The 19744-nt window shown below is 39.3% G+C and overlaps 1 protein-coding gene across 3 annotated transcripts in view; it reads right to left on the reverse strand.

Annotated features, from left to right (window-relative positions):
* CRACD (capping protein inhibiting regulator of actin dynamics) overlaps positions 1–19744 on the reverse strand; it is a 133320-nt gene that overhangs the window by 66468 nt on the left and 47108 nt on the right. For all 3 annotated transcript variants that reach the window (XM_033059661.2, XM_033059660.2, XM_033059659.2), the window contains exon 2: positions 3872–4013. The gene's annotated coding sequence lies outside the window, so the exon portion shown is untranslated. The remainder of the gene's footprint in view (positions 1–3871; positions 4014–19744) is intronic.

The raw sequence follows: 19744 nt of genomic DNA on the forward strand, positions 1-19744 counted from the left end.
ATTATAACTTGGTGACCAAAAGAAACAGATTTAATTAGAATCAAGCTATACTATTGCAATCAAACCACTTTACATGAATTAGCTCTGCATTGGAACATACTATATTAATTTTCCTAAAGCTCTTATTCTGTATTATTAAGCATGAAAATTCAAAAACATACATGTATTTAAAGGCTGGATATAAATACTCCTCTGATTTTAACATAAATATACCATCTCTCTTATCCAAAGGAAGAAAAAGCAGAAAAAAAACTATTGCAAGTTATCAAGACATGTTCTTGCATACTGGGCAGCTTCCTCAAGGAACAGAGCAGATGCAAAAGGTTCTGTTATATATTGGGATGATAAAGGAACATGAAAAATGTGACACGACAACTTCTCTTGCTCATTGCTGTTTTGTTTAGAGTTGTCATGCCATTATTTCAAAAGGAGTAGATCAACAATAACCCTGCTCTTCAGCATGATGGCATTAGCTTTCAGAGGAAATTTCTGCAGAAGGAGCTGGAGCCTGTTGCTTCACTCTATCCAGGCTCTCTGGAAGATCCCAAAATTGCCAGGTGTAGCTTCCATATGATAACAGGTCTACTTACTGCCATCCCACTTTCCTGCCAGTAATAATTAAAAAAAGCAATATCTCTAAACCTCCAAAGCCTTACTGGTTGCCAGCTTGGTAAATATCAGGCATGGATCTCACAATTCTTATCAAGAGAAGGACTAGGTGCCTAGACTGAGAAACTGGTACCCTCCAGTGCCCTATGTGACAGCCACAGAGAGAAATACACCCTACCAGAAGATTCCCCAAATGGTATATAAAACAATTATTGGAGATTTACACTACAGGTTTCAGATCATCAAAATCTTGAGCATTTTTACTGTAATTATTGCCCTATGACAATTAGCAGATGGATGAAACCACCCCAGTTTTCAACTCCTGCTGCAATGTTCTGCAGATGGTGTGATATGCTGAACTTACTAATTGATTGCATATCAGAAAATACTTCCCATGGAACTGTGAACATCCTTTCAGATTGCTGCAACTCTCAGGCATCTTCATAGTTCTTCTCAGGTCATGGAGGCAACAAAGGCATTGATTCTTTCTAAGTACAAACAGGGGAGGGCCACAAGGCAGACAGGTGTGGCTACTGTAAGCACAGGTGAGTTTTTTTAGAGGAGTTTTCCACATAGTGTAAGGATGAAGCTGAGCCCCACTGTCCCAAGTCCCAGTCCTGCACAGCCAGAGGCACCAGATGAACAAACCATGGACTGAATAAGCAAATTTCTCAGGTGTGTGGGGTCACTCCCTTACTGGGCTAGAATGAGAATGTGACACTGTTCTGCTCAAAAACAAGTGAAGGCTGAATTGCAGAAGAGCATGAAGTCAGAGTCCATTTACAGTGAAAGACTTCCCAGCTGGCTTTGTGATTGTAAATTTGAGAAGAAAACCAGTTTGTTCACATTAATATATAGAGAGTTCACAAATCAAGGGACTTTTCATGTTGAGGCTTATCACTAAAATTTGTTGCAGGAATAACACAAGAGAAGTCTAAAAATCTAGAAAATGAATCATGAACAAATGCTACAACATAACATTGGCTAAACCAGTCTTTCTTCTTGGCAGGACCCCTTCTTCGTTAAAATAGGAAATAGATTATTTGCATAGCTAGTTACTGAACAGTGACTCTTTTCAGAAAATCTTTATTTTTACTTCCTTGAAGTGACTGAAAGGACACAGCCAAATGTATCCATAGTCATCAAGTGTTGTAACAAAGAAATTTGAATTGGGCAAACATAAAGAACAGGAGAAGCAAAATCAGGGGAACAAGAAATTGCAGAATAAAGGGGAGAAAACTTTGGATGATACAAATGAAATTTAAAAAACTTTAATAGAATATAAAAAAACAAGGATTTCATGTTCTTCCATTTTTTCAAAGAATGAGAAAAAAACCCCAACAAAACTCTTTAATGGAAAATACCTTAAAGGAAAACTGAAGTCTCTGGAGAAGCTGGGTAGGATCACCAGTAAATGTGAGTTTGAAGCCATAAGTATTTTAGCTTAGAAAATGTGAAATGGTGGAATGGATTAGAAAAAAACCTGTCTGCATTAGGAAAAACCCAAAATATTAGACTTAATAAGCTTGTTCAAAAAATTGACTAACACTACATTCACAAATTATTTACAGAGAATCACATGGATTAAGCAAAATCTCTACTAACTGCAAATTATTTTCTAAAAAGGGTTTGGACTTTTTCTGCAGTAAAAAGCAGAATATTCTAACAACAGGATATGTGGGTGGGTTATGAAAGAACACTGGGTACACTGTCAGAAAAATAACATAGCTTTAATTCTCTTGGAAGAAATATTATATGCAAATTCTATGCAGAAACATATATCTTGCATATTTTAGTTATGAAATTTGTATTAGTCAGTCTGGACCTGACCAACCTCAGACTGTTCTTTGAACATCTGTATTTTAAGCCAATGGGTATTGTATCTTTCTGGGCAAAATACAAAACATGCTATTTAAAAAAGGTTGTATGCTTGCAAAAATGTAGTCTATTCAAAGGAAACAGAGGTGGTTCAGAATCTGTAATCCTGACATACTAATGGCATGGAAATATGAGGTTAGAGAGAGCAGGTAGGAGCATCCTGCACTCACAGAGCATTTTCCATTGGTGGTGGCACACTTCTTACCTTTCTGCTTTGAAGAAATAAGAACATGCCCTGCTATAATTCATTAACAGACCCCATCTCACAAACAGGTTTGTCACAAACACATCTGTACCCTCAGCTGAGGTGTAGAAGGTTTTTATGGTAAAAACCTTGATAATTACTGTAACTATCTCAAGAAAACAGAACCTTTGTTTCTCAGCAGCAAGCCAATGTATTTCAGCTGATCATTTCAGAAAAGTTGTCAAAGAGATCTGCATGCTATTTATTCTCTTGTCACATAAAGCACCAGCCAAACATACATTTTGGCAAGACAGTTATAAGTCAGGACTTTTAGGTAACCAATGGTGTTTTGAATTTACGAGGTGATATGGGTTAGACGGCACAGATTCTCTAAAACCACAACAGTAACTTCAAACAGCTGAATCATACTTCTTTTTACAAAAGCAACGACAGCATTTCTACATTAGAGAGACTCCAAATCAAAATTTATAATATAAATTTTGATTTGTATGTCATGTACATTAGGGTGGTCGCTAATGTGCTGAACACATTTGTCCTGGAACCACGTTACAGAATGGCTACTATAGAAAGAAATTATCAACTATCATTCAGAATTTCAACATTCTCTACAGAACAAAAAAAAAGAAAAAAATGGGGAGGGAGGGGGAAAAAATCTGAATGGAAAAGATCCTCCGCTGTAGAATTGTAAATATTTTACAAATAACCAGTCAATTCAAAACCCAGCAGAAAGGGACATAATGCGGAATTGTTCTGATAAAAGCACAAATGGCAGAACTACTCCTTAACACTAATTCCCCCCAGCATTCTACAAACACACTGTGCATATCTTGGCAAAATGAGAGTTGCATGGTACACTGAAAGCTACATAACACTTTGCATGGCTAAGAAAAACTTCTGTGCTTGACATGAAAGATAATATTTTCTGGTTTTCACAGTGCTTTTTTTTTCTTCACAACACACAAAATCTACAAAACAAATAGTTTTAAGCTCAGGAGCACATGCAATACATTTTTCCTTTTAAACAAAAGAATACCTTTTTTTCTAAGTTAGAATTTGCAGGTTAAATAAATATTTTAGTGTTCAGTTACCTAAATTTTCAGTTCTGCCTTTAACATAATGGATTGTTAAATGAAGATACCCCTTCCATTGTTAAAGAATCAGCAGAAAAACCATTCTTACCTTTTTAAGGTGGGGTGTGGGATTTCCTACTTCCACACAGTCTTGCACTCTCTCTGAAATGGATGTTTTTCTTTAATGTAAATTATCAGAAGCCAGGATATGCTGCTAGGGACCAGTGGTTAATATTCTCCTCCCAGACTGCCTAGGTATAAGTGGAAAAGAAAGAAATTTAGTACAACTTTTCTAGGCAAACCTAAGAGTGAGGGTTTTTTCTTTTCACTCTTCTGAAGGGTTCTTATAAGCTGAGCAATTCCAGCCTGCCACATCTCTTGTAATGGTTTGAGAAGTCTGCAGTCTAAAGAAAAAACAAAAAAAGAAAGAAAGAAAAAAAAAAGATACTGCAACCTGAGAAATTTTTCACTAACTTCGGATTTCCCTCTGAGACTTTCCTACAAAATGGTCTTTCTTTCCTCTTTCTAACTAGTGAAATGGCAGCACTTTTTTATTTTTCCTTCCAATCACATCCTGAAGTTCTAAGTGAATTATATCTCAATAAAAATATGTCACTGGTGTAATTGCAGTTTGGCTGAAATAAAAATTCTGTATACTACTCTACTTTCTTAAAAGGAAAAACTGATAACTTTTAAAAACTAAAATATGAGCTTATAATGTCTTTGGTTTTTCCTCTACTAGAGTATGGAGAAACAAGTTTTAACTATTTTTCTGGCAAAAATAAGTAAATACCTTTTTTAATTAAAAGCATATCTACTACAAAAAAACTTAAAGTACTCTATTTAAGTACACTAAAAAACAGAAAAAAATTAAACAGGCGAAAACAACCGGCAAAATCGAACAAAGCAGCTACTTTGTTAACAGATTTTTTTTCTTCTGGTTTCACTGGTTTCTAGTTCTACTTTGAAAAATCTAACTGTAATTTTGTGATTTTGACCTTGTATTATTCAAAAATTTCCTCAAAAATTTTTACTCTCTTCAGGAATTTTTATGTTTTCTTTTACATGTAGCTAGAAGGATCAGACAGGGATCAGACAGTAGCAACTATCCTATTCCCATACTCTATCAGTAATTAAATAGTATTTGCTATATTCATTCATCCTTATATCCTTAGGCAGCCACAAATAAGAGTATTTTGTAACAATGTAATTGCTGTATAGGCTAAATCATGCCCAATTTGACAAGGCAAGGATAAGTGTACATTTGGTTCTTGGCAATCAAATTGAGCTGCTTGCAAGTATTACATTATTACTGCTGAAGTTCAAGGACTAAGTGTTGGTGGGTGGTCTCAGGCTGCCAGCACAGATGATCTAGAACTGTACTTTTGCTAGCAAAGGCATCTGAACAAAGCACTCTGTTTAAGCCAAGAAATGAGAAATTAGCACTCAGTTGAGTCTGCAGCAGTCATAATATTCAGAATGTCTTGAAGGTGTGAATGAGAGATGAAAAAGCAATATGAAAAAAATCCTGAGCTTGTCAGGTCAATTCTTAAAAAAAAAAAAAAAAATTAAAAAAAGAAGTTACTACTCCTAATGCATATGACAAAATATGAAGGTCACAAACTGGTGCTTGTGTGCAATTGGGAACTTCAGATGTTAAAATCTGATATATGCACATCAAGCTCTAATCTAATTTTCACATGCAGACTCAGCACTACCCTCCTGTTTCTGGGCACAAGATGCAGCATTGACAGCAGCATGTGCAATGGTCTGAGCATGGAAAGCTTGTGGCCTGCATCAGGTCAGTGTGGTTCTGGCAAAACATGTAGGAATGTATTTCCTTAGTCACCGGAAAGCACCCCCCAGTAATCAATTGCCAGTGCAAAGACCTCTGTAAATTCACAGCTTTAAATCCTGCATGCATCCAGAATGCTTCTCTGGCATCCCTGCCCTGCAGACTGAGGTTAAACTGGCAGAGCAGAGAACATCTCTCAGTGCTAATTTCAAGTTTCCCTGCCCTTTCTGCACCTCAGTGACTTATGGCTATGGCATTGCAGGAACCAGGAGTTCAGTGCACCTGCCACAAGGAGCCTGCTGTAGCTGAGAGACTTCAGGTCTGTCACCTTGCCTGCACCCCAAGGGAACCAGGAGACCAACCAATGCATTATAGAGAGTCAATTTTTGTTCTTCTGGGTAAGGTTTGGAAGCATGGGAGCAATGGGACAACTTCTGAATTAGTTGATTGTTCTCAAAAATGAGAATTTGAAGCACTTTGAACTCATTGTTCAAGGTGCAAGAAAAAGAAATTTAAAGCACAGTGTAAGCCACTAAGCTCAAGATGCATTCAAGGTCATGCCCTGGCAGTAACAGACAGACAGATAAGGTCTTCCTTCTATTTACTGACACTTTTTTAATTCTCAGAGGAACACATGAAGACAGATGGACTGGTAAACATTTCAGGAAAAAGGGAAATTCCTGAAGACAGGCCAGCATGGAATATTTGGATCCTGAAAGAGTATTTCAGGAAACTATTCTGTACGGTCCTTTTCCAACACAGCTGTAAAATTGAATGCGAAATTAGAAATACATCTTTCCAGCATAGAAAGCTAAGCAAATGCACATTCTGCATACACTTAGGGAAAATTACTATATCCCGCAGTAATAAGTAGCTGATAGAAGCAATGATGCCAGACCCATGAAATTCTGAGCAGAATAGAGAGCAGGAAATAAAAAGCAGCCTCAGATTTTGTTTGAGAACACAGACCTCTCCATTGTGCATTTTATCTTTTCACAATCTATCCTTTGCCTCAACACATAATAATAGTACAAAACTTTAGAACAGAGAAAGACCATTATAAAGCAAGTCTCTGAAAATACCTACTGTAAGGCTAGAGTTACAAGAGGTAAATTGATCAACTGGTCTATTTTCAGTATTTCAGACAGTAGTTTTTCTTGTACCTAGTCCACATGGTTGTTATTTCACCACAAAACACAAGACTAGTAGACAATTAAGCATGGAAAACCATCAATTATTTGTCCACTAAAGGACCCCACTATATATTTTCTCTCTGCTTATTAAGTCCCTATTCTTCTAAAAATGCGTTTCAACTTCTCAGGATAACTGAGTAACAGTCCAAAGGGAAATATGTTCAGTGTATCACAGGTAAATATAATCAATATTACTCACAGAATATTTATTTTAATGGAAAAGAAACTTCTGATTTAAAGAAAAAAAATTATCAATCAGACTGAGAAAACCAGCAGCAACTCCTGAAAATAGCAGAGGAGTGTAGAGATACCTGCCCACTAAAATGCTGAAAACTATGACTCAGTGATTCATATTATAGATAAGAAGAGCCCTCAATGACTTAAATGGTTTGTTTAGAACATGATAGATCACTCTGCACTAGAAACAGGGTCAATACATTTTAAAATTTGATTCCTCAAATTAATTTTAATAACACCTAAAATGAATGCATTTAGCACACAGTTAAAAGATGTGGAATGTCGGTTAAAATATACATCTTTTCCAGACTACTTAGTGATAAAAGCTTACAGTTAGCTATGAATCCTAAAACTTTATCATTTATGGTTTGGATTAGAAGGGATCAAAGATCATTGAGTTCCAACCCCCTGCCATGGGCAGTGACACCTTCCACTAGGTCAGGTTGCTCAGAGCCCCATCCAACCTGGACATGAACACTCCCAGGGATGGGACATCCACAAGTTCTCTAGGTAACTTTTTTCTGTGCCTCACGACCTTCACAGTGAAAACTTTCTTTCTAATATCTCTCTAATATCTCATCTAATCCTCCCTCTTTTCCTTAAAGCCATTCCCCCTTGTCCTGTCACTATATACCCTTGCAAAAAGTCCCTCTCCAGCTCTCTTGTAGGCTGCCTTTAGGTACTGGGAGGTGCTCTAAAGTCTCTCTGGAGCCTTCTCTTTCCAGGCTTAACAGCCCCAACTCCCTCAGCCTGTCCCCAGAGGAGAGGTGCTCCAATAAGTAGGAAAAGTAATACAATTCAGTAAAACACTTTCAGCATGGTCAGGCGTAGGAAAGCAGTAAGCTGTTTTAACTAGCAAGTTATCTTTTGACATCAAGGTTTAGCTTTAATTTAAACCCAAAACCAAAAGAATGCTCATGCACTCCTTTGGAGGCCACTAAAACCTTTCTCTGTACCAGATACTGAGCTTGTTCTGTGTTACACATGGTACAAATCCATTACTTTGGATTGTTGTCTTTGATAATGCCTCATTAGTAACCACAACTGCTCAAAGCTGAGAAAATAAACTCCAGAGATCACCATAGATCAGATTAACATTTAATTGTGGCACCAAACTTGTGTTTGACTCTCCAGCCCCTGCAAAATTCCAAACACACATGTGTACACACACAGAGAGCTTTGGAATGGCTGAGTAAATTTTTTACTTACATTGTTACCTCCTTCCCAAAATTTTGGCTTGGACTGTTCAAGGGGAATGAATCCCTTCACTGAAAATACCAAAATGCCAGCAGTTATGATCTGGCATGCTCTTTCCTAGGTTTTCCTAAGTGCAAGTTACACATTTTTTAACCAAAGCATATATAGGAGTCAAAAGGGGCTATCAGGATACCATCAAGTGTACCTTCCCTATCCATCCCTCCAAATATAGTAGCAAATTATGTTTTTACTCTATATGCAAAAAAAACTTCCCAAACATGGTGGGCAAAATGGGTGCTCACTTCTCAGCCAAAATTAAACTCACATGTATTCATGAGAGATAAGTAAGAAGCCAAACACCGTAACTAGCAATTAAAAGAACTGCAAATAACAGAAAATATAAAAATCATGTTTAGTAAATAATATCTCGAAAAGGAGCACATGAATTCTGGGATAAAAAGAGTTTTGGTAACTTAGCATACCTATTATGATTGACATGCATTGTGTTCTGGAGCTCCACGGTATCACAAAATGTCCTTTAATTCATACAGCTGCTTGATGGAAAAACAAGTAGCAAAAATGTTCTCCCAATTTTCAATAGAGGTAGGAGTGGCAGAGGTGGGAGTAGAGAATTCTCCCAGATCTCTTTACACTGTTATTTTCAGTCATGCATTGCAAGGAATCCTCTTCTGAGCTGCAAACCCAAGGAAGAAAATTAAGAAGAAAAAAAATGACCAAAAACCTCTGAAAAATATTTAAGCTGGTTATCACCAGTATTCTGCAAGCCTGTATGTCTGAACAATACATGCAAGGGCAATAAGGAAGAAAGATGTAAAGGATGCAAGGAAGACGTCGTTCTTCCCAGAGATATCCAGTGACAGCACAAGGGGCACTGGGCAGAAACTGAAATATATGAGGTGTCTCTGAACATCAGGAAACAATTTTTTCTCTGATCAATCAGGAAACTGTTGGTGACCAAGCACTGGCACAGGTAGCCCAGAGAGGCTGTGCAATCTCCATCCTTTGGAGACGTTCACAAGCCAACGGGACAGGGTCCTGGACAACAAGCTCCAGCTGATCCTGCTTGAGAGGTGGGTTGGATCAGATGGCTTCCAGAGGTGCCTGGCAAACTCAGACAACCTGTGATTCTGTGAAAATGGTAGGGAAGACACCAGGAAAGTAATTCTCACAATTAGGAAACAAGTAATTTAAAATTTCCCTGGTTTTTTAAAGTACAACCCTGTTTATCACAAGCCAAACAACAACATGTGTAAATAGGATGAAACTGGATTAACAGACCTGCAGAAGAATTGCTGTTGACATTGTCATTTCCCTGGGTCATGCTGATACCATTAAAAGTCATCTATCCAGTCAATGTTATAGAGATAAAATCCAAATGCAAGCAAAAGACTGAGTAAAAAGGAAGCTTTGATCTCCCAAACTACAGGGTAGGAATAGCTTTGTCAGAAAAACTTGACAAATCCTAATATGAAAAATGCAGATTTTGCAGGGCTGACCACCCCTTGTGTGCCCTGTTCACCTCTGTGCTCTCTCTCTTCTCTCCAGCACAACCAGGGGCAGGGAAGGTTAATTATATTTGCACAGGTCAGCCTCAAAGCTGCATCAAAGACACTGGGAGACATCCAGATGGGTAAATGAGGCTGTTTGACCTGCATGATATCACTGCTGATAAGGCATGGAACAGGGAAAACTCTCTTGGGCTTAGGGGAGCTTCATGGCACTGCAGTAGGAAGGTGGGTGCATCTCTGCAGTGACTAATGCACCCCAGTCCTGCAGCACAGCCAGGGCACACTGTGGTTTTTCCTTCTCTGATGCTGAAAAACAACTAAACCAAATTAAAGCTGTAGCTATGCCTGTGGTGTAGGGTGTTAGAAGTTGTCTCTAACTTATCAGACTGTCCCATCCCTGCTCTCTGCTCATGCTTGGCTAACCTCAATCTGCCCCTAGCCTTGGGAGCTTGCACAAGTGTGAATCGAAGTACACTTTATTGCAGCACTAGTTAGACTTACCCTGGCAGAATTTAAGTGTGAATTGCCAAGGAATAAATGGAAGCCCAGCCTGTCCTCGTGCCTTGGTTTCTTTTCTGCACACTTTATATGCACCACTGCCTCAAGAAGACATAGCTTTTTATTTTTAAAAACAGTAAACACAATAGATCACGTTCTTTCTCAAGTACCACAAACACTTTAATTAGAAATGCTCCTAATACACTCTGAAAGACAAAAACATCAAATATTACCATGTCTTTGTTTCACTAACAAGATCTACGATTTTCCTTCTCTGTTTATTGTGCCAAGTAAAACCTCTAAATCTTAGGGAAAAAAATCATTGCCTCGTTCTTTTCAGTACCTTAAATGATAGTACAGGACACGAAACACTGCAAGATTAATTTATGATGGCAAAATTCTCTGGTTACTTTTTGTCCTCTAAATGTGTAATTCAAAACACTGTTTTATGGTTATGTGTCATTCCTGACTATATAATCGCACTGTTTCCAGACATGGCTAGAAAAATTATTTCAATATTGTGTGACCAGTTTCCACTCCCTTTATTTGATATAAATTGAATTCTGTGCTACAGGCTGACTTAAACGAGGCCCTAAACTTGTTTGTGGAATCGAATCCTGCTCTACCATAGTAGAAGATTTTCAAAAAGAAAAAAAAAAATACCCTCAGTCAAATGAGCCTGAAAGAAAAAGAGAATGAAAAACCCAAAGTGATTCCTGTTTGGGGAATATCATGTCACAAAGTGCACAGGCAGCAAATGCCTCGTGGAGTAATAATGCCTAACCCTAGTGTGCATCCAAGAATATAGATAAAAGGGAATTTTCTTGTACCAGGTCCTGAGTCTGTGGAGAAATCACTAACAGTTTGTTTCAGGCACTCACTCATGCAGACATAAACTTGCCAGCTGCCTTGGAAGCTCTCTGAAGAAAGGCACTATATAATCATAAATCATTAATGAACCAAGTGACCTCATCCTTGGGTAACTAAAGAAACTTAAACCCAACACACTGTATAGGTAGAAAGTCTTCCAGTCAGCAGCGCCACGCACCAGTGGGCAGTAAACACAAGAGTATCCATCCTGATGTCATTGCAGATTCCTCTTGACAGGCTTTGTGTTTTTGTCTCAACCACTACAGGTCATGGGTGGCAAAAAGCAGAAGATTCTGAGGACAAATGAGGTCACAGTTCAATAATTAAGAGCAGGAACCCTGCCTGATCTCTTTGTTTCATTCTGTGAAGTGAAGCATTTAACGGATGCAAAAAAATCTTGCTAACTTTAGGAACACAAAAATAGCAATAGTGTCTAATCTGATAAATGATGCAAAGCTGTTAATAGAGGCCACCAAGGTCCTACCTGTGGCATGCAGCACCATCCCAGGGAAGATGGGGCCAAACATACCAACAGAAACTGCTTCAGAAAGACCCAGTCCACCCCAGCCCACTGAGGGATGGACACTGCCCCCCGCACAGTGCTATGGGAGGAGTCCAGCTTTTTGGGGCTCTGTCTTTTTAGCCCTCATCCCTCCCCTTTCCCTCCCCTTCCAACACCTGTGGCTGCAGCTGCTCCAGCCAAACATGCTCCCTGGCCCATTCACATGGAAGACACAGGAGGCAAAGGCTGCCAGCAAAAGCCAGGAAGAAGGGGCAACTGCTGACATTTTCAGACAAGGAAAATGCCTCTTGCACAGAGGTAAAGCTGCTGCTACACGAAATAAGGATCACAGATCCAAAGTACCAAATCCAGGTCCTGTGAGACCAAGGTTATGGCATTGGACAGAGACATTTGCAGTGCCTAGAACAAAAAATTCAGTCACTCCAGATTTTCCAGTAACTACAGGTATCATAATGTCCTCATGGGGAGAACAGTCCTTTGAAGATAATTTAAATGAGACAGGATGGTGGCTGCAAGATCTCCCAATGAGGTTGTTCAACACATAAACATCACCTCTGAGGGGAAAACAAATACAAAGGCAAAGATTTCTTTGGGGAAAACAATGAGGTTTGTCCTCAGGCAGAGCAGAAGAGATGTTGTGTCTGGCAAAGTTAGACAAATGAACCCATGCTTGACAATTCTTTGGGGCCAGAAGTTCTGGGACTGATATGCTACATCTTTTCCTCTCTGCAGGGAGAAATTACAGAGGGAGCATTTCACTGTTGTCTTCATCATGCTTACAAAGGAAAAGAACTCAGCTGAGTGTCATTCCAGCTGCATGCAATGATTTCACCTGACAAATGGCCTAAGCTATCTTTACTGTACTTGTAATAACTTGTTTTCCACTAGCTATACAAGCAACTGAAGTATTGTATTTTTCCAGCTTGTTCAGCTAGTTTTTCAGTCTGTCCTAATATGACAATTTGCCTCTGAAATTGTGGCTGATGGTTACTGGCAGCCCAGTATCTCATCCTGACAGGAGTTTCAGTTGTTGTCACATGAAGTTCACATTTACTTCTCTCATACTGATGTATCATTGCTTAGGCACAGAGGGGTCTGTGCTTCTCTCCTCTCTTGTAGTCCTGTTATCTAGAAATCAAGAAGTGAGATTGCACAGACACTTGGCACTCTTTCCCTGCAAGAAATCTGTATGCAAAAAGCTATTTTGTCTAGATGAGATAAATATCACTTAGTGATGAATCAATAGTTCCATTCCTGAAGAGCTTGTAACCTTCTATATTTTCTCCCTCACAGATAAAAAGAGAGAAGGTAGAAAGTGAAGTGCTGAGTACCAATAGTTTCCCTAATTGTTTCTGGTTATCCTAAGGATATAAAATATGAGATGTTCTCATTTCAAGATATGGGAAGGGATAAGGAGAGGAAATAATTTTCTGTACTAAAGTTTGACAGTCTTCTATGAAATATAAGGATATATCATTTTAGGACTTTTAGTGTTTGTTGTGTTCATTTAATAAAGCACTGGATGCAGTGAAAGAGAAATTGCATGGCTGTTTGTGAAAAAACAGTTCTGTAAAACTGTAACAAGATCAAACTACTCAAAGGAGGTAAAAAAAAAAATCACTGAAATCATCACTCCCTAGTTTATTCTCCTCTTGAAATAACCCACACTAAATACCATGGAATAATATTTCTTTCAATTCTGTGACACTTCCGTGTATAAAATATATAACTTTTCCAGAAAGCACATTCATATGTCTCTACTTGACAATGAGAACTACTCCTTATCAGCAGCAAAATTTCTAAACCTTTTACTACTGGCAATAAGTAATACCTGCCATAAAACATATATGAATGCAAAAATACATCTATTCACCTCCTCAGGCAAATACACACAACCAGTCTTCAGGTTTTTATAGCACATTAAAGAAAGCTTCAAACATCAAAGTTTTTTTTTCCCTTGCATTTCACAATGCAGTCTTACCAGAATATAGATAAAAACTCCCCAACTTTAGTCAGCAGAATTAAATAAAACAGTTAATTGGGCAAGAGTCCTTTCACACAGCTTAATACTAATTAATATCTATTTAAATATCAAATATTGACTTGAAAGAAATGGCAGGTCTGCTAGAATTTCTGTCTATTTTTTCCCACATCTTCTATTCAGGGGCATATCTGGGAACACATTTGAAAAATGCCAGATTGACATTTGTGCTTTTGTTGAATTACAGAACAGAATAAATTAGAAATAATTTTAAAAGTGTCTTCCTCCTCCCCAAACTTTAAGGCCTTACTGCTACATCTCTCTTAATCTCAAGAAAATGCAAGTAGAATTTTATATACAGTAATTTCACCACCATAAGGCGTACCGGACTATAAGGCGCACCCCCGGGAGTCGGCAAAATTCGCAACTTTGTAGATCAGATAAGGTACACAGGACTATAGGGCACACTTTGTTTTTGCAGCGAGGCTCCGCCCCCAGCTCCCCCCACACGGTTGCTGGCCGAGGCCCCGCCTCAACCCGGCAGCCATTGGCCCCCAGGCCCGCCTGTACCTGGCGGGAGCGGTGCCTCGGGCCCCCAGGCCCGCCTGTACCCGGTGGGGCTGGGGCATGCCCGACGTTGCTCCGTGTCGCCTCCCTGGGGCCGGGCTGTGTCCGCCGCCCCTCCATGCCTCCTGCACGGGGCCAGGCTATGCCTGCCGGGCGCCGCCCCACCTCCACCTGGCAGCCATGGCCCTGCTGGCTCCCCCCATGGCTCACAGCTCTCACTTCCGGGTAGGCAAATTTCTGAACTCTGTCCATCATATAAGGCACACCGGACTATAAGGCGCACTTCCGTGTTTGGGGCAAAATTTTAGTCAAAAGGGTGCACCTTATAGTCGTGAAATTAAAAATTATTTTAAAAAAACGTATTTTGGTAATTGTAGTGGGCTACAACTTCAGTTCCTAGAAAAGATGAATGTGTGCTGCTTACTATTCAGTATCACACTGTTCCTTCACTTAAATAATTCTGTTTCCCAGCAAAGTAAGGCAAGAGATTAATATCTTTACTCTGTTTATTTTCAAATTGGAAAATTCATTTTTTGCAAAAACAATTCTTACACGAAGAAACATATATTAGATGTAAAAGACCTTTTAAAAAGCAACCAATTGTAAAATGAGCTCTTTATTTTAATAGGAACTTATTAATAGGATGTATATCACAGCATTTAAAGGATTCTTATTGGATGCTTTTCCTAATCACAAATTATCAGGAAAATAGCCAGGATTAAGTTTGCTGTGAATATCACACATTCTATTAAGTCAGTGACATTATAAAGCAGCTCAGATATCCTTTGTCAGGTGTAGCTGGCTGTGCCATCAGCGCCTCCAGTGTGACAGACAAAAAATGTATGAGCTGAAAGAAAGGTAGCTGTGAAAGTACAGCACAACAGCAGTGTGCATTTCTCTTTGTTTTTTGCATTTTTGGGACACTGAATAAGGGCTCACTCCTGCAGATATTTTCACTCACCTGGAAACCTTCTCTCTCCATGTGAAGAGATGGATGAATTAGGAAGTTTCCTTTTAATTTTCTAGTTTGTTGTTGCTCTAATGATGTGTTTTGCATACTCTTCTGGATAAGCATTAAGCCTTTGTCTGAGTTTGAGAAGCATCCAACATGTTTTTGGAACTGCTATCCCAGCAGTAAGAAGCCTGTGGATTGGCATGATGTTTTTTCATCCTTTTCATCAACATTCTTAAAAGGGCACCTCTACCAAGGAGATGGTAGAAGGTAAATATGTCAACTGCCAGTAGCAGAGACACTTAAATCTGCTCACCTTCTCTTCATGAGAAAGTGGTGAGAGTAGGCAAATGGACAGAAATTTGGAAGAAAACCCATTCAAGTAGCATTCCCTGGAGGGAGAGGAATGGAGACGGAAACTAAGACTGTGTGGTATTTCCATGGACATGTGTGCTCTACCAGGCATTTCCAGCAACCCAACAAACCAAGACCACAGCTTCTCTGGAGGAGCAGGTTCTCCTGGTAGAGCTCAGAGAACCTGGAAAAATCCACCTTCAGCTCAGGTGCGGGCTCCACCACTACATAGCTGGGGCACATTCTGCAGAGCATGCTGTGCAACAAATGCTTATTTTATGGTTATATAAGGATATTTTCTGTGCAATTAGGTATCAAGACAAAAGAAGTGAGTGGTTTGAAATGTGTATTTGATGTTGATGTCTGTCTGTGTATGAGAGGAGCCTAGGAAGAAGGGGGTGGTTTGGGTGGTTTTGTCCTCCCTCTGTCCTGTTGAGAGGGAGGGAGAGAGTAGCTGGGTGGGCAACTGGCTGAGGTCAATCCCCCACATTTTGTTATTGATAGGCAAAAGGTTCTTCACCACAAAGGAATCATTCCAAGTGTAGATTCATTTTTAGTTGTGCCCTTTTAAACCCAGAGATTCCAACTCTCATAAGAGTTTCAGCACACTGACCTTGTATATTTTTTCTCTTCATTTTCCCCCTTTTCTGAGAGCTAGGTAACTATGGCCAAATGGAAGCGATATTGAGCACTAAAAAGGACCCCATTACAAACCAATTTTCCAGATGTTTAGAAAATTTGGTATTTGTGATAGTGGTATGTTGTGACATCAGAAAGTAAAAACTGTTTCAATTACTTCCTGCATTCTTTCACTTGAGTATTGTATTTCAGATATTGCCCAGTGATAAATAAATAATTTCTCAATGGTGCTGGAATGACCATGACACTCACTAGGAATTAAGAAATATAGCTGCTGTGAGTAGTCATATTGGAGAGAACTCTATAGGAAGTACAAACAAGTGAGCTGGGAGGAAAAACTAAAGTGACCTGAATGCCAACTACCAGCAGCAGGGAACATGGGGATCTGCTATGGCAACAAAAGCAGGTGAGCAGATAGAACACCAGTGCTGATAACCCACTGCCAGCAGATGAATCATTTGGCTAAAATTGGGAGTGTTGTTTTCAACAGCTATTTTTAAATAAAATGTCTAAGAAGCTTTCACAAGATTTTGCATGCTCTATTTCAGTTTCCAAGAAGTACCAAAATACTACCAGAAATTTTGGTCCCAAAATACTGCTGCCAGGATCTCAGAATAGAATGAAAATTTCCATAAAAGCATGGAGTGAATGTTTCCAGCTTGTTCCATCTTTGATCTAGGTTCAATGAGCCTAAATAACCAGTCTAGAATGCATGCCTAAGGCAAATACAACTTCAAATCTTTGATAAGTCCATCTGCCCTTGATATTAAAAAAATTATTCCCTATGCTAGAAGGAGTGAATGTTGGAAAATACTCAAAATGTTATGAGAAGATAGCTTGAGACGGACAAAAGTTCATTTGTTTGAAACAAACAAACAAACAAATATGAAAAATTGTAAGTTTCAATAACAACAGAGGCAGCTTAAAGAACAGAATTGATTACAATTAACAAAAATGTTTTTTTCCCATCAGTGCATCCATTTACCACTTAGTAGTAAAAGCCTAAGAATTGGTCCACAGCTTACTGTACACTAAACCAGATAATACTCTTTGAAAAAGAAAAAAAAAAAAAAGAAAAGAAAGGAAATGAAAGGAAATAAGTAGGAAAAAAAGTTAAATTCTTCGTTTATATAAAAAGCTTTACACGTTCCTTCTGACAAATGCTATAGCCTGGGTCACATCAAAACTAAATATTACAGAATTGTATTCATCAACATATTCTACTGCATTAATTTTCTTTTGAGCCAAAATACTTCACATTAAACTGTGCTACAATCTGTAAAATTGTAAAAAATATCTCCCTGGTTTGGTTTGAGAGGAATCAGTGGTTTGCTTCAGCGTGATAGTCATGGGCAGAAAAGGCCCTCCTGGTTTTCTCAATTGAAACAAAATCATCACAATTCCTTCTATCCAAATTGACAGCACTGACCTTCTCCATATTATTAAAAACACAGATCTAGAAGGCTTGAAAGCTCTTTTTTCACAAAATGAGCATGACATAGGTAATGGCAGCAGGATCTGCCCTATACTGAAGACGTCTGGGACTTCTCCATTTGTTATAGCAACTCGTTTCAAAATTCCTAGGTGACCTTCCTTCTGGACATCCTTGTGAGTACTCCAAAAGCTATGATATGTCAACACTTGTCTTCCAAGACCCTAACATAACCAACAAATCATGTCACACTGACTGAGTACATTATTTTATCAAAAATGCTGGGATGGAACTCTTCCAGGTTAGTATCAGCATATTCCTTGTAGACTTCTTAGGCTTTTCTGTTGTACTTTAATAGGTAAATATCTAGAATACAAGGAATTGTAAGAGAGTACCAGACTTACTTAAATTTAGCAGCTCTTAGAGTAGCTGGTACAGAAGTTTAGTACATTTCTACAGACATCTGTTTCATGCTATTAAATTAATAGATTTCTTTTCCTAGAAAAGGAGGACACTTCACTTAATTACATTTTAATTAAGAAAATGACAGATTTTTCAAATCATATTACAAAGACAAAACTTTATTGCCAGCTAATCAGTCACACAGGGTTCTAGCTGAAGGCCTGTCTCTAGCAGTGTTCCCCAAGCTATCCATCAATGACTTGGATGAAGAGGCAGAGACATCCTCAGCAAGTTCACTGATGACACAAAGCTGGAGGAGCAGCCGATACCCCAGAGTGCTGTGCTGCCCTTCAGAAGGGCTCAGCAGGCTGCAGAGATGGGCAGAAAGGAAATTCAATGAAGGCAAGAGCAAGGTCCTGCACCTGGGAAGGAGTAACCCCATGCACGAGCACGGGGGACTGACCTGCTGGAAAGCAGCTGTACAGGGAAAGACCTTGGGGTTCTGGTGGACACCAAACTGTCCATGAGCCAGCCATGTGCCCATGTGGATGAGAAAACCAGTGGTGTCGTGGGGCACATTGGGAAGGGCATTGCTGGGAGGCTGAGGGAGGTGATCCTGCCCCTCTGTTCAACCCTGGTGAGGCACATCAGGAGTGCTGTGTCCAGTTCTGGGCTCCTCAGGACAAGAGAGACATGGAGCTCCTGGAGCAGGTCCAGTGGAGGGCAACAAAGATGATTTAGGGACTGGAGCAGCTCTGTTGTGAGGAAGGGCTGAGGGAGCTGGGTCAGTTCAGCATTGAGAAGGAGATGACTGAGAAGGAAATCCATCAATGTCTATAAGTGTCTGAAGGGAGGGTATCAGAGGATGGATCCAGGCTCTTCCCAGTGCTGCCAAGCAATAGGGAAGAGGCAATGGGCAGAAAGTGATGCACAGGAAATTCTACCTGAAGAGGAAGAAGTTCTTTACAGTGTGGGTGACCGAGCACTGGAACAGGTTCCCAGAGAGGCTGTGGGGTCTCCCTCACTGCAGATACTCAGGAACCATCTGGACACAATCCTGTGCCTTGTGCTCTAGGATGACCCTGCTTGAGCAAGGGGGGGTTGGACCACAGAACACACTGTGGTGATTTCTTCCCACCTAACGCATTCTGTGATTTTATAAGTGAAGTTTCTTCCTACAGAGGTCAAGAGTTTTATTTCAGTCAAAGCCAATCACCACTGAATGAATACTTTGCTCTAAATTTATCTTCAGTATTTGATTAAGGTTTTAAATTCCTCACAGGGACAGAACCTGCCATGGTTTAAGTATACCTGGAAAAAGAGGGATTTATTGATAGCATAAAAAGGCAAAACATCACAAACGTATGATGAACCTGGAGTATATTAAGACTTCTAATTTGAAGAAAAATGGCGAAATAGCATGAGTTCTGGTGACAGGCAGATCCTCAAGTGACAAATCCTACTCTCCACCCTGCAGCCCTGAAAGCTAGACCTTGCTAATTATAGCAGCACAAAAAAAATCCCTCTCTGAAATTCTCAGGGTCTGTACTCAAATTACAAGTTTACCCTAATAACTCAACCTGTATCAAAAGAAAAGAGGAAGAAATGCAAAGAAGAAATGCAAAGATGTATGTACTCACATAGTCCAGTAGGGGCTGGGTTGAGCAAGTCCATTGCAGTAGTTAATTTGTGAGAGCTATATTTACACCTTAATAACATGAGTGATTAGTTTAAGCCTTTTGTTGGTTAAAAAACCTAAAAAACAATCTCTCAAATGCTTCCAGAAATTGTTATAAAAGAGAAATCAATCAAA

Source organism: Catharus ustulatus, chromosome 5 (assembly GCF_009819885.2).
Source record: "Catharus ustulatus isolate bCatUst1 chromosome 5, bCatUst1.pri.v2, whole genome shotgun sequence".
NCBI classification, from domain to species: domain Eukaryota; kingdom Metazoa; phylum Chordata; class Aves; order Passeriformes; family Turdidae; genus Catharus; species Catharus ustulatus.